The sequence below is a fragment of the Neopsephotus bourkii genome, unplaced genomic scaffold (genome assembly GCF_033783945.1).
Source record: "Neopsephotus bourkii isolate Nb327-2 ecotype Australia unplaced genomic scaffold, CSIRO-AGI_Nbou_v1 NB_53, whole genome shotgun sequence".
NCBI classification, from domain to species: Eukaryota; Metazoa; Chordata; class Aves; order Psittaciformes; family Psittacidae; genus Neopsephotus; species Neopsephotus bourkii.
This window is the reverse complement of record NW_026900570.1, coordinates 10,660,665-10,676,044: the sequence shown is the minus strand read 5'-3', so window position 1 is coordinate 10,676,044 and position 15,380 is coordinate 10,660,665. Positions and strand designations below refer to the sequence as shown.

At 43.2% G+C, this 15,380-nt stretch overlaps 1 protein-coding gene across 4 annotated transcripts in view; it reads left to right on the top strand.

The window, feature by feature from the left end:
- The first annotated feature begins 696 nt into the window (after positions 1 to 696).
- SVIL (supervillin) overlaps positions 697 to 15,380 on the top strand; it is a 142,917-nt gene continuing 128,233 nt past the window's right edge. For all 4 annotated transcript variants that reach the window (XM_061350687.1, XM_061350715.1, XM_061350705.1 and 1 more), the window contains exon 1: positions 697 to 862. The gene's annotated coding sequence lies outside the window, so the exon portion shown is untranslated. The remainder of the gene's footprint in view (positions 863 to 15,380) is intronic.

The following is a 15,380-nucleotide window of genomic DNA, read 5'->3' as shown; positions in this document are numbered from 1 at the left end:
GGTCAGGTGCTGACACACCTGAGCCAGGGGTCCAGTGCATGACGCCTCCCTGTGCTCTTGGCAGGCCAGGCTGCAGGTCTGCAGTCCATCTGCCACCGACTCGCTCTCCAAGGAACGGGTGTGCTGGGACATCCACCCTGACACCCAGCGCCCCAAGGCATTCACCCGCAGCATCCCCGGCTCACTGCGGCGCTCACTCGAGGAGTGGCACCCCGAGGCCGGCATGGACGGCGCTTGAGGAGGCGCCCAGCGCTTCCCTCGGGCCTCCGTCTAACCTCGGCCTTACATGGTCGCCGGCTGCGGCACGCGGGGACTAGGAGCTGGTGCCGCTGCGTTACCCCGAGCTCCGCCCCTGGGCTTCACCCCAGCGCCGGTGGCCTTCGGCAGGTGACCCCGCAGAGGCCACACGTGCCCCTGGCGGGGCTGCCAGCGCGGGTCACCCAGCGAGACCCCCGGCTTGTCCCCGGCCCGCCGGGCGCGGCCCCTTTAAGGAGTGGAGCAGCGCCTCCAGGAGGCGCACGGAAGCGGGGCGAGCCGGGCAGGGGGCGCGGGGGCGTGGCCGGCGCGAGGGGCTCATCCCGCCCCGCCCCGTCCCGCGTGGGGTCTGCGTACCGCTGCGCGGCCGTTGCTTCCCCCGTGGTGTTTGCGAGGCGCTCCCGCGTCCCCTTCCGCCGGGGCGCTGAGGTGAGGAGAGGGGCTCGGTCCCGCCCCGCTGAGCAGAGGAGACGGCCCCCTCCAGCGGGGGGCCGCGCCGCTTCCCCCGCCCCACTCCGCCCCGCCGGCCGGCAGGAGGGACGGTCCGACCCACCGACCGAGGGAGGCCGCTGGAGGCTGTGGCTGTCCCCGAGTCGCCGGCTGTGAGGTGAGTGGTATCGGCGGTCGCGCTCACCGCCCCTTCTCCATGGCAGGGAATTCCACGAGGGGCCGGGGCAGGCGCTGCCCCGGGGCACGGCCACCGCCTTTGAGGAGTCGCTGCGGCCGTCCCGCTAGCCCGGAGAACGGGTTTCCGTCGCGAAGGTGCTGCACGAAACTTCCCCGCGTTGTTCCCGCCCGGCGCCGAGCTGTCAGTCGGCTTCGGGCGCTCTCCCTCAGCGCGGCGGCAGCATGGGGAGGGATGAAGGGCTGGCGCCCTGCCTGCCGGCAGCGGTTCCCCGCCGCGGGTTCCGCACCTGCTGCCGAGAGGCAGCACACACCGCGGGATCCTCCGCACGGTTCGGCCCGGTCCCGGCGGAGGGGAGCGGCGGGACAGGCTCGGGGCTGTCTGGAGCAGTGAGCTGGAGGCGCGGCAGAGGGGGCTCGCCCGTTGCTGCCCTCGGAGCAAGGGCTGCTTTGCGGCGGGGCTGAGGCGTTTGTGAGGGAGTTTTGTCTCCTCTTTCAGCTGGGGGGGAAAAAAGGCATCGGCAGCAGCAGCGTGCACGTGTGGTGTAAAGAAAGAGGGAGCTTATGATGCTGGTTGGTTATAGCACAGCAGGAAAGGGGAAATCAACAGGGTACTTGTTTACTGATGCACGGAACCTCTTTGGCCCAGAGCCCAGTAGCCGGTCTGGAGAGGTTGAGTGCTTACCTTCCCTGGCTTAAATGGGTCAGCAGTGGGGTTGCAGCTTGCTCGGACTCTTGTCCAAACTCCATAAAACAATTATATGCTTAGAAAGGGAGGAAACAATGAACTATTGTGATTAATAGGAGAGAAATGAGTAGGGTTTGCTGACAGTTATGGGTGCAGTGCTCGTAGGATATTACATAGAGTATGGATACCCAGTGCTGCAGAGCTGACTACTTAATGATGCCTTTGGATCTGTTTTACTAATAATGCTTCTTAAAGTCTGCACATGAAGATGGATTATAACTCTCTTAAGAGAAAGTTGCGTGGTCTTGCAAAGTGCGAGTGTACTCGAGTTTATTACTTGGCAGGGGGCAGCAGCATGAGGCCTGGGAAGCAAATAGGAAGTGAAAATTATTCATTTAGTCTTTATACTTTTTCTGGGTCTTCAACAGTTGTTAGTGTCATTACAGACTGATCTTAGGTCAGATAGCAGCTCATGCTGAAAGACAGCACTCTTTTCCTGGTAGGTACATAGTTCTGGGTGTGTGAACAGCCCCTCTCATAGCTTATGGAAAATGTTCTGAACAAGTCTGGTTATTTTTATTGTGGCAAGTGTGTTTCTTCAAGAGTAAACCAAAGTATATCATACTGAAAAATGTTCCCAGCCTGTAATTATCTTAATCTCTTGTGTTCAAAATGAAAACAAAAGCCACTTGAAAATGGAAACCTCTCTTGGCTGATTCACGTGACTAATGAAGTTTATGACAACAGAACGGTGTGCAGTGTTACTACGTTGAGGTGTCATTACCTCTGACCTGAAAGTGCACTTCAAGATGAGGATATGCTGACCTCTGGCAGTGTGCTGCCCTTTGTAAACATCAGGGGTAGAGGCGCAGCCGGTGTTTTCAGAGAAATGTCCTGGTTTCTTGATGGTCCGTGCCAAGCCTCCACGACATGGAGGTGCCTGTTATGGAGGCAAGAGGAAGGAACAGTGGTAATGTGGTCAGCTCCTACACAGGCCTTACAGCTTCCCTGGTGGGATGTTTAGAGGTTTGATATGTCATCCTGTTTTCCTGTGGCTCTTGAAGCATCAGTGAAAGGGCACGTCTGGCCATAGGTAACAACATGGTGAGGTGCACTACAGTGGTTTGCTCTTTTTTCAGTTCTGCTTTGCTCACTTGTCTGAAGACTTTGTTGGATGTTACTGTATTAAGAGAGATGTATTCAAAATTCATTTCTTTGCTATCCTGATGGGAAATATGCTTCAGCTTTCACTTTGTGTTAATTATGAGCTGAGTGTTAATTATAAGACTTGAAGAGCTGTATCCTAGTGTGGAGGTGCGTGCCTGTAAATTTATCTGGCCATAATACCATAATTAACCTCTCTGATACAGGCAGGACCAGAGTACCTGTCCTGTGTAGAAACTTATAAGAGTGCCACAGGAAAATTCAGGCTTTTCAGCAGTAAAGTTCTGAACAGAATTCCTGTCTTCAGGTGAATGTAAGCTCCTCCTTGGTGCAGCCTGACTGTAATCCCCTGGGGGAATCATTTCACACTCTTTGTTTCCCTGGAAAATTTATAGTTCCCAACTGCACTGCTCAGTTCTGTGTGGATACAAACCATGCTGACTCATATGTTGAACTGTTGCAGCCTTGCTCCATGTAAACACAAGCACACTTCTAAAATATTTAATTTGCAATGTCCTCTGTGGAGAGCTATCCCACAGCTCCTGGCGGAATTCCCAGAAGCAGCCAGATTCTGGGGTACTGGGAGTTTCAAAGGCCATTGGTGCCCAGCGGGATAACAGTCTAAACTGGTTTAGTGTAGTTTATCCTGGCACTGGGACAGTTCGAACTGAACAGGTATTTAATCTTGCTTAAAGCAAGTCTGCTTTGAACAATACTTGGTATGCGTGTAAATGATTTGGAGCCTGTTGGGACATGGCTGTCAGGAGATCTACATGGTAGGGAAATTTCTGTTATGACAAATAAACTTTGGTGTAGATGTACTTCCTAAAAAAATTTTGAAAACCTTATCTGTGTGCAGTTAGAGTAAAACCAGGAATAAGCTTTTAGAAGATTAGTTTTCTAAGTTCCTCTGTGGCAAATAACAGCAGTAATTCTTTTGTGAAAGAGATGAGTTTGTATCCATATGTAAAATGCTTGTTAGAAAGAGCTCAGAAAGATGGAAACTAACCATGCACACAAATACCCTGGTAGATCTTTTAATTGAAAATAAACTACAAAATATAATTTGATTACAAAGAAAGGGAGCGGAACCAAAGAATTGTTTCCAAGTGCCCCTATTTTGTCTGTACCTGCTAAGTACATAATTGGAATTTTAAGATAAATACCTTCTCCTTTAAAGCAGTAATTAGTTTAGTGGGCACTAATTAATGAGAAATTAGAGTTCCTTGCCTTTTTGTGGGGTTTTTATTTGGTTTTGGATTCGTTTAATGTATTATTGTAATCTTGATTGAAACAGTAATCATTGTGGTAAATAGGGAGAGTAATATGGGAGAGGTTCAGTGCAGCTTATAGATGGTCCAGATCTTTTACATCTCACTTGGTCATGTAGGTTGACTGTCAGTGCATTGCGTGTAACTGTTAAAAACAGTCTGTTTGCTTCACTGGTGTCATAACTCATCCCAAAGTCCTGCACTTGTATTGAGCTTCCAGTCTTACCTTTGTTTATTTTGAGAACAGGACTTTAGGGACGCTAGAGTAGTGAGATACGCTCAAACCTGGATAAATCTGGGTAGCAGAACTGCCTCAAAACTCCGGAGGAAAAGTTCCTGGTGGGGCTCTAAAGCTCGTATTGAGGTCCCTTTTGGATACAAGCCATCGCTCCCTCTGCCACAATGTGGCAGCACTTGTAGCAGTTCCTAACAAATGCAGCTTTAGTGCAGCTCGAGCAGATCTGTGCTCTTACCTCTACTAAAGGTAGGCACTCCTGTTACTGCTTTGCCTGCAGGAGGAGTGCTTAGAATAATACTGTTTTAGTACCAGAACAATCTTTTCTGGAAGTAAGATTCAAATATCTTCTTATTTTTCTTCTTTCATCAGTACGTATATTCCCTTTATATAGGGTATTTCTTAGAAAGCTTAATTCCCAAATGGATTTCAGTAGAAAGTCTGTGTCAGAAACCTGAAATTGAAGTATACAGATGTGGCATTTTTGTTGCTTAGGTGTACTGAGAGATGTGTTTACCATTGATAGAACCCTGTTAATTACAAGACAGAATATTACAACTGGTATTTCAAAATTATTTTTACAGTGGCTATTAGTGGCATTTTTCTTTGTAAAAATAAAGGAGATAAAAATTTGTGCCTGCGTCTGTTATTGTTGCTATGACAGCTGTCTTTGTCCAGTTTTAGCTATCATATTCTGAATAGCTCTTAGCTGGGATTGTAACATTAATGGCTATGTGCAGAGGAAGTAGAAGAGGAAATCTTTCAATGCCATCTCCTTCTCAGTCAAAAAAATGTTTCTTTTGAATTACGCTATTTTTGAACAAGATGCAGTGGGTTGACACGTTCCATTACTAACTCTGTTTTGGTGCCTAGCAAAATCAGGGGTAGTACGGTTGCAGTATAAAGTAGTAGCCAGCTTGTTAGCACTATTTAATCATGGTTTGTCTTGAGCAAGACAGATGATACCACTGATATTGTGCTTCCAAGACTTGAAAACTTGTAAGATCACTTGAAGTAAGTTGATGCAATTTTTGTGCAAGATCACATACAAAACTATGTTGTTTTCAGGTATTGGTCGTGACACAAGCACGTGCTCCTTGGGACATAAACTCAGTCACTGCATAAGCAGCAGCAAACAAGGGCTGTCCCCCTTCCTATGTATAAGCGGGGGGATGTATTGTCTTCCAAGTGCCAACTGACTTTTACATCAATGTGCAACACTGCTGTAAAAAAAAGCTGTAAAGTAGCCCACTTGTATCCAAACCCTCCTTTCCAGCACACTGAACACTAACTTCTGTGTAGTCAGTGTCTATATTAAGGGCTTATATATGGCTGTCTTCCTCATGCTAGCTGGAAAATACTGTCACAAGAGAAGGTTTTTCTTGTATGTTAGATGTCAACCTGTTTATCTGAATAATGCATTGTTGGAAACTGTTGGTGGTAAACTAGCAGCAGTTTGAAAAGCTCTATGATCCTAACCCGGACCTGTTATAAAGGGTAACTTCTAACACAGAATCTTGTACAGTTTAGTGCAGTTGGAGGGCCAGCTGCCTATTTTGGAAATCAGACTGCTGCCTTTTAAGATGAAAGCCATATTTCTGTGAATATGAACTCTTTTGTATCTCCTCACTGTGCCTTGTCTGGGGGAAGGAGCAGCTGTAGTGCATTCGCCAGACCTGCATTTGGCTGTTGCTGCCATTGTGTTGTGTGTAAACATGTACCATTATTTTGGATCACATAGCAGCCTGTTCAAAAGGGTCTTGCATTCCCCAGCTGTTCTGCAACTTTTCCATCGCTGAGCTTGCCAGCTGCTTAATACAGGCAACTGTAGCTGCATTTGTTTCTGTGGTGTTAAGTATTAAGTGGAGATAAAATTGACTTCTTGTTAAAGACTAGGTGCTGCGAGCCCCTCTCCTGTTTCTAATGGACCTAAAAGAAAAGTAGGCAGTTCTTACTGTATAAAAGTTCTCAAAAGTTTTCTTTGCTACTAGTCGTACAGATTGTGTAAAAAATCTTATTTTCTTAGATTTGGCACAAGTATGAAGTACAGTTGTGTTTACATATACATGAACATTCACATCCTGTGGTAGCAGCTAATTCAGAAGAACTGGGGTATGAAAAGGTGCCCCTTAAATCCATGCCAACAACTCTTTTTGTTTTCCCACTTCTCTGAACAATGTTCAGTTTTAACAAGGCATCCTCTGCTCTCTTGTCAGCCAATTCTTTGACTTACCAATGCTTGAAACTTGAGTTATATTTCAGTGGCAGCACTGCTCAGATCAGATGTTGAGGAAAGAATAGGGGCCCTAAAATGCCTTGTCAGTGTTAAGTCCAGGTGAAGACCATTGGCTGAGCCCTTCCTTGTGGGTTTTTCCATCTAGCCTGCTGCCCTGCCCGGAAAAGGTTTTGTGTGGCTGAACGCCTCTTTTCTGCAGCAGTGAATCTATAATCCATTTCCATGCAGGTACAGAACTTAAAAGGTAGACTATCTTCCTGTGGTGAACTTCAGTCAAAGTTTTGAACAGAGCAGATTCAAGAACCTTTAAAAAAGGGGAGTCATTCTGTTAATGACTAAAGTTACTGTTTTAAACACTTAACCTGTTATACAATGTCAGTTTGAATCTCTGGGTCAGAAGGAGCATATGCTTTGTTGCTGCAGGAGATTGTTAAACATAGTGATAAAGGTAAGTTTTCAGAGGCTTGAGCTGGTTTCATTAATGAGTATTCCATACCTCCGTTCAAGGGGATAAATCAGGTGTTTTTTTGAAACATATTTAATACAGTTTGTACTTGAAGAATGTAAATTTGAATTTTCCTGGCTATGTGAATCATTTCATGGCAAAGGGAATGACTTGTGCATTCTTGCAGTTGATAGCAGAAAAGGCTGCCTTTGCCCCAGGCTCCTAGTTATGCTTTGTAGCTGGTCTGAAAACCCTATTATTCAGACAGGAAATTTTCAGGTGACTGTAGTCATATTTCTTTTTTCCTACCATTTTTTTTTTTTTTAATTCTCCCTTTACAGGGCCTACCCTGTCCCCTAGCTGGTTTTGTCTTTCGTGTTCATATTAAACATCAATACTATCTAAATTATGCTAATAAAAGGATGACTGGCTTAATGATAGAGCATTGCCCTGTAAAAACAAAACAAAACCAAAAAGTCTCTTGGTTTAAGGTAGTGTATTTCAGGATCTGTTTTTCATATCTCCAAATAGCTGAGTTTGAACTTTCCATTCTAATGCTAGTGTCTTAAAAGAAGTTGAAACACTGTCTTTAGCCAGATGCTTGCTCTTGTCTTCTGGAAAATTACTTTTTCAAGGTGAGTGTCGGAGCACTGGATCAGTATTTGTCTAAAGTCATAGCAGAAATACAGGCTGATAGTTTGAAATGATCATATTAGTTACTTAGTTACATTAGTTGAGCAAAGTCATGGATATTAGCTTAGCTTTAATACATAAAATGTAGAAATGAGTGTGTATTCTGGATTCAATAGCTATATGTGTGAAAAGCTCTTCAGAAAACAGGTAATGGGTTCTCATTCAGAACAGCAGACTTCAAAACACACTTCAGAAATAGAGGAAGACAGCACTGAGAGCAGGGAGAGATTGGTGGGGAATGGAGGAGGAACATCTGTCACAGAGAAGCTTAGGGTGTGCTTCTTAATTGCCTTTATTTTTCTTTTTTCTTTTTTTTTTTTTTATTTTTATGGGCTGTTGATTAAATCATAAACCCCTTTGGTTGGGAATGGACATAGACAAGATTGGGAGCACTGGAATTTGAGAAGTGTGAAAGTAAGGAGGGGTTGGTTTGTCCTCAACTGAGCAGAAGAGGAAGACAGTATCTGGCTGTTAAGAGTTGTTCAATTATTAAAGGCTTTAGGAGAAACAGGTACTTATTTCTCACAGAAGGTGTTGGGAAGTCAGGTGGTAGGACTTTAAATGTCAGTAAATTGCCAAACACGTTTAAAAGCACCCATCTCCAAAAACTGTTCTTAACCAAGTTGGTGTAAGTTCTGGAAAGGCATAAAAATAGAGCATTGGAAAAATTTGTTAGTTTGTTAGGGTTTTTTTCCTCTTTTTTTTTTTTTTAAAAAAATGAAATGTTTTATCAACATTGTTAAGTTGGCTTATATTTGCTCCATCCCCTACAGGGGAAAACATTTATTTTAAAGTTTCCTCTCAACTTGTATTGGCTTCTCAGCCAATTTAAAGACATGTTTGTCTAATGCCTTTCAACTGCAGGAAAACTGACAACCATAAGGCTTAGTGGAGGAAGAGACCTTGTGGATTGCACAGGAGAGCAGCATTTCCAGCAGCAGAGAAATTGCTGTTCTGAAAATATAACTTGAATTAATCCCTTCAACCTTTGTTTCCTTTTGCTGTTGTTAATGATTTCCTTTGCACAGCTATTGGTAAGTGCTGCTTTGCCTGCTTCACTTCACTGATGCTTCCACTGCTCTCTGAAACTAAGAATTATATTATGTGTTAATTTAAAGACAGAAATAGAGCAGTGGCAGGTGGAGCTGCTTCCCCAAGACGCAGGCTGATGTGTGATGAGAGCTGTCATCTCTAACTTGGGCAATTTGTTTTTCCCCAGGGTGGTCATTGCAGCTCTTACCGTGGGTTGTCCGGTACACTCGTGAGCTTGGGTGCCTGTCATCTCACAAGCTGTGGGGTTCATGACTCTGCCCTGTATATAGCTGATCAGCCATGTGTATGCCTGCTTACACGCAATTGTCTCTATCACTGGAAAGATTCAAGGGCTTGAAAGAAGCTTACTTATGCAAAAGCTTAAATAATGAACAAAATTACACAAAGAAAACAAAGTGTATTTACTGAGGTAATACTGATCAGTAAGGATCTGGCTTAGTTAGGCTGTTGTTGTGGCTGCCTGTTACACTTACTTTTGTTCTGGATGCTTTGCCTTGTTTCTGCCCCACATGTGGGACTGCATTCCCATCTGTAACCAGCATTTATGTGTTAACTGCTAAAAAGTAGCTGTTCCTTCTTCTCCTGTATTACAAGACTGCTTAGCTTACATGTTCCTGATTAGATCACACTGTTGGTTTTAGGCTTAAATTACTTAAGTTATTTTGCCATTTGTGGTTTAAAGCATACACTGTGACAAATATTACTTCAAAGGCATTTCTACAAAACTTGACCCTTGCAAAGCTCAGAGCAGACTCCCCAGAACTCTGTAAACACCCTGACTGTGGGATTGCACCAAACCTCTCCTGAATGCTCTCCCCAGTGCCCATCCTCTTCCCTCCTGTTATATTGTAGAGTGCCAATAGTAGACAGACAAAGGACTTGGTTGTTGGTTTGTTTGTTTTTTGTTTCTTAAATACCTTTTTTTGTCTTGTCTCTATGATATTTGGTGTGTGCCTGACTTCACAACTTGCATGCAAATGCCTATTTTTGTGTTGATTTTGTGGGCTGGCAGCAAAGTCTTTCTGTCTTCCTATTGCAAGCAAAAGCCTGGAGTATGGAAATAAGTTGTTTATATGGATTTGTGGTATGGAATGCAAGTTTGATTCTTCTAGCTTAAAATTAAATTAACTCTGAATTTAAGTGGCACTGAACCCAGCAAAACAACTTTCAAGGATTTATATTAATAAAAGCTAACAGTAGCATAACTAACTACTGCTAGGTATGCATTTCAGGATCTTAAAACTTGTGGTTTAAGAGGGGAATGCTCAGCTGATACTTCTGTAATGAACTTCATGTCTGAAATGCACTGTGTAGTGTATCCTGCTGGGTTAGTACAGCCACAGACAACTTGAAGGCATTTGTGTGGGCAGGGAGATGGCAGATGAAACATTCCAGGTGAGATACAATTTTCCATTCCTTGGTTTGGGAGCCTAATCCTCCTTCCAGTAAGGAGCTGCAAAAAAGAAGATACCAGTGATTTTGTTTCATCTGACTTTACTATTGGAGTCTTGACCTAGTAGCATTTTAAAAGAAATCTTTAAAGCAGTGTTTGGTTAGACTCTGTCTGGGCTCCCAGGAGGTGCTTGCCAGCAGCCAGCTGCTGAAATCAAAAGCAAAACCCCCAAAGGGCCATATATATGTGTGTGAAGTAAGGAAGCCAAGGACCAGAGTGGTTTTGTGCTGAAATTCAGCCTGGCCAAAAGACCTTTCCAAATGCAATAAAGAGGGGGAACACCTGAAATACTGTCTTTGAGGATTACGATCACTTTTGAAATTCCTAGAGTAACATACAAATGTACTTTCATGATGCAATAGTAGACAATGTACTTCCAATAAACCGTATGTTACTTCATTAAGTTTTTCTATTGCAAAGACTGACATGAGAACTTAAAAGCAGGCCAGTCTCTGCAGAAACAAAGCAAGTTAATCTCGGTGTTACAGAGGTTAGTTTCTTAAGGAAGCCTGAAAAAAAACTTTCCATGAACAAATTGGTATGAATTGGCATTCTTTCTTGCACAGGAAGCTACAAATTCTTATTGTGGAAAGCTTCTAACTCTTGTAAAACAGTCATTAGTTTTGTGTATTAAAGCTGTTCAGAATGTTCTAGTTTTTGTGGTGTGGCCTCTAGAGAGCTGCTGTAAGAAATGCTACTCTTGATAAACAGTAGATCACTTGCTCAAGTGTTTCCAGTCACTTGTATCCACTGTGCGTGCTACTGGGCTTGAATATTTGTCAAATACCTACAGGCCTGAGACTGTCTTTATTCCTCAATTATTTTTATCCCCTCAAGTCTCAAAATATGACAGTTGTAGCAACTGAACATGATCCCTGTATTAAATACAGCAATGTGTTTGATGAGTTGCTTTGTTAGGGTTCCTGCTTGTGGCGGTTGTTTAGCTCCTTGGATCAGCACGACTCAGCGTGCACACATGGATGCATACACACATGCACATGTGGGCTTGTGTGTTCTCCTTGACAACACTTGGCCAACACTTGTGTCCCATGTCAATGTGACTTGCATATCACCAGTGTGTGATGTGTACTACAAGCTGGAAACTTCTGGTTGAAAATCTGCTTGTTGTATCACTCCACTGAGACTGTACTGAGCATTCCTCTTTTTTTTTTGTTTTATGCTGCTCTCTTTCATTATGGCCCAGTCTTCCCAATCTCTCTTTCCCCCTCCACACCCAGAACCACTCAGTTTTTCAGACTCCACCTAAGTTATCTCTTAACTGAGAACTGCATCCTTAATTTGTTCCTTTCAAATACACTATCAAGAGTGTAACTCAAATTACACAGCACATTCCTCTTGTTTTTCGTTTTAACGAAAGAAAAAAGAGCAGTGGGTGGGAATGTAGCAAATTATCTAAAATAGCAGTGATAAAAATGATTATTTTTTTTTCCACGCAGAGCAGGCAACTTATTTGAAACAAATTTATCATGTCATCTTCATTAATGTTTTATACTTTCTACTATTCTGGAGTGAGTTGGGCTATCAAGTACTGGAACGTTACTGCTGCTATTTAAGGCAGGACATCTGTCATGATGTGTCTAGAGTCTAATTTCCCCAAGCCTGAACAATTCTTGCCTTTATACGCTACCTATGTAGCTGTTGCTCTTTCTATGACAGAAAAATACTGCAAATAAACAGAGCTGCAGAGAGGCTAAATGACTCTTTGAAAGACTGTGATTTCTGAGAGCAGAAGCTTGCCAGTACTTATGTCTTGTGTTGTCTGGACAATGCTTTGGCAGAGTTTTAGGAATTTGCTAAACTAGGCCAAATTAGCTTTCCTTTCTGGTCAGGCATGACTTTCTGTACTGGAAGGGTGTACACAAAATAAATTCGTGCTTCTCACAAATGGTGTTAACACTGTCTCATGCTGCACACACCAAGGCTTCTGGGATCCAGCCATAGCAGCATCCTGTTTGTGTGCCACCCTTGGCTTACTCCCTTGCTTCTGGAAATCATGGCTTGGGTTTTGGGACTTTTCCCTTGTGGTAGCCTCAGTGTTGGGTGCCCTCTCAGTCGTGGTTTATATCCCAACAGCTGTTCAGTTTGGACACTTTCATTGTAAATTATATTTACAATATTATGGTATTATTCAATATTCCCTGCACAGGATAGTGAGGTTACTCTGTGGAGCTTCAGAACTCATTCCTAGCTGGGCAGACTTCGCAGGGTAACCTACAGAAACTATTTCCCTTTTCCCACTGAAACCCTACTCTGAAAACTTTATTTCAGAGGCAATTTTAATGAGCCTTGAAACCTTCACTACAGTTTTCAGGCCAACTCTTTATGTGTGTGGCTTTGCAATAACACCATTTTGAGGATGAAGTTTTATGAGTCTAACAGCTCCCTACTCCTCCCTACTTTCCCTCTTCCCTTCCTGCTCCCAGCTGTATGCCTGTGCTGATAATTCTGAGGTGATTCTTGTCCACTCCAACTCTGTAAGCTGCTTTATCTCAGGTTTTGGTTACTGGGTCAGCACATCAGTGTTCTGCTGTGTTAGTGAACCAAGGAGGCTCAGATCTTCAGTGTGTGTGTGAGCCAGTGCTGTGGGGAATCAGCCCAGCTGGGAATGGGGGCAGAGAAGGAAGTGCGAGCTGGTAGCACAAGGCCCCTTCATCAGCTCCTGATTTCAGAGCCTCAGTCTTCATGCTGCTGGGGCAAGGTGAAGCACAGTCAGACTGGACAAAAAACCTGCTCTTCATCTAATGTGGATCCAAGTATGAGCATGGGATTTCCCATTGCACTTTTCAGCTTTGCTTTGACAAATTAAAAGTTTTTGAATGGAACACTGAAGTAGTGTTTACTTGAAGCTTAAAATGCTGGAATTAGTTTGGGGGTTTTGTTTGTTTGTTTGTTTGGGGTTTTTGTTGTTGTTGTTTGGGGTTGGGTTGTTTTGTTTTGTTAGGTTTTTTTCCCTCCCTTTATGTTTGTGGGTCCTTTTCCCACTTATATTTTTTAAGTTGTTTGTTTAAAGGAAACTTTACACTTCTGGGGGAAGATCACAGCTGGGAAAGGCCAGGAACTGTTGCAGCTGCATAATGTTGTTTGGCTCTGTTGGATTGTAACTGTGTATGACTGTTACTAATCTAAAATCGCAGATCGTTTGCTTGTTCGTCAGATTGTAAAGATGCTATGAGACCATTAGCATCTTTCAAAGACATTAAGAACTGCTGTATTTTGGAGTTACAGTTGTCATGGTGACATGACAGTGCTAGTGGGGTAAGTTAAAGAGAATGGGGAAGAAATGCTAGGGAGGAAGGAGACTTGGCATGACTACTTGGATCGGTACAAAGGCCATAGGAAGTTTTGGGAAGCTTTGTTAAACTTGGGCTGAGTACTTAAAATTCTACTAGAGAGTAATACGTGCTGTTGAACCTGATGGCTTTGGCTGGTGATAATCAGTGAAGGCCTGCTTTTTCCCCTAGTTTTGCAATTGTGGATTTACTTTGGCACAAGGGAGACAAGTGTCTTGTTTGAGTTAGCAGAGTACAAGTGTCTGGAAGCATTCCTAGCAATTATCTGATTCCTAGCCTTTTCTGTAACTGCTCAATAGTGTTACCAATGCGTATTTGGCAATAAAAGAGTTATGACAACTTGTATAAACTCCAGGGTTTTTTAATGTCTCAAAAACACTTGAATATGCGGTAAAAAGTGGTGATTTGTAAACACTGACTTGAAACAAAGTAATTGGATTTAACAGGAAGGCTTTGTGGATTGTCAGTTTCAAGTGTGCTGGCTTCCTAGGAACTGCCAGCTGAGGTTAACAAGGCTGCTTCTGCTTGCTGACTTTGTAGGACTACAGTTGCAGTGTGGTAAGTTGACTGCCAGCGACAAGACTTGCGCACCCACCGCACAGAACAGGAGTCTTGTCTCCTAACACATCATCTTTTAGACCAAGATCTCGAATTCAACCAAAATCTCTAGTTCATTGCTAGGTTTTGTTTACAAAAGACACCTGAGCTGGCTCTGTTGACTGCTGCAGGCATTGAATTGCCCCAGTGATTTAGAGAACGCTGTGCTGTACTATCAGTACGTTCTCCGGGATAATTTATATATACACTTTTGACTAAAATAAAAAAGGCACTATCTTCTTTTACATCTTACCAAAATTTTTTGCCTGTTATAAAGTAAATTGAAGTATTTGAGTTAAAGAAAACAAAACAGTTGGATTTCTCACTTAATTCTGGCAGCAGATGCACATCTGCTGTGGAAAGGGGAGACTCATAGTTGTGTTAAACTCCAGACATGGGAGGGTGTTCTACATTACAGGTGGATGAAACCAATTTCAGAGCCATCTGGCAGAATGCAACTGTTTGGCTGCCTTGAACTTTACTTGTATAAATAAACCTCTGTCATAGGTTTCATTTTGAGGAGGGGGCTGAAAAGATTCTTTTTTTTTTTTTATTATTATTTTACATTATCATCTGATGATATTATTGTCCAGAATATTACATAATTTAGATTTCAGATTCAAACTCAAAGTTAAGGCAATATCTCCCCTGTAAAGTCCATGTTATTCAGAGATGTTTCAGTTTTAACTGTTAACAGAGGTGCCCTCACTGCTCAGCTGAGCTGCAAGGTTTATTTGCTGAGCACTGCTTACAGCACTCTAGCTGTTCAGGTGCTATTTCTGGTGTCTCATAGCACCAATGTATTTAACTTAATAGATGTGATATGGAGGACCCTTATCCTGAAATGTTCTGCTAGAACTTCATTGGACTGGTTAGGTTATGCTCATAAATACTACTTTGTATTTTCACCAGATTTAATTGCACCATCTGTTTAATTCTGTTTAAATAGTGTGCTTGAATTAAAGGAAAGGGAAGAAACCCAACTGACTTTGATCTTTGAGCACAAGATCTGATATTATTTGGTTGATCTTGGCAACGGGAGTATTGTATTGAGTGCTGTTGTTTAGAATAAACATGTATTTGTGTGTGCATTTGATTCACAAGAATCACTCTTATGTTCCAGTTGTCTTTAGCACTTGAGGGTCTTAATTCATCTTGTCTCCTGCCTTTGCCTCGCTTCTTTTCGTTCTTGTGTGGTACTATCCATTTCCAAAACCTTGGAGAGAGGCTTTCAGCTACAGCTCTTGCTTTCAGGTATAAATCTTCAGTCTTGTTCCATAATTGCACAGCAAAGAGAGCTATATCAGTTGTTTTGGAGGAAGCTTGAGATGCTTTGAGGCATTGCAGATCAGAAG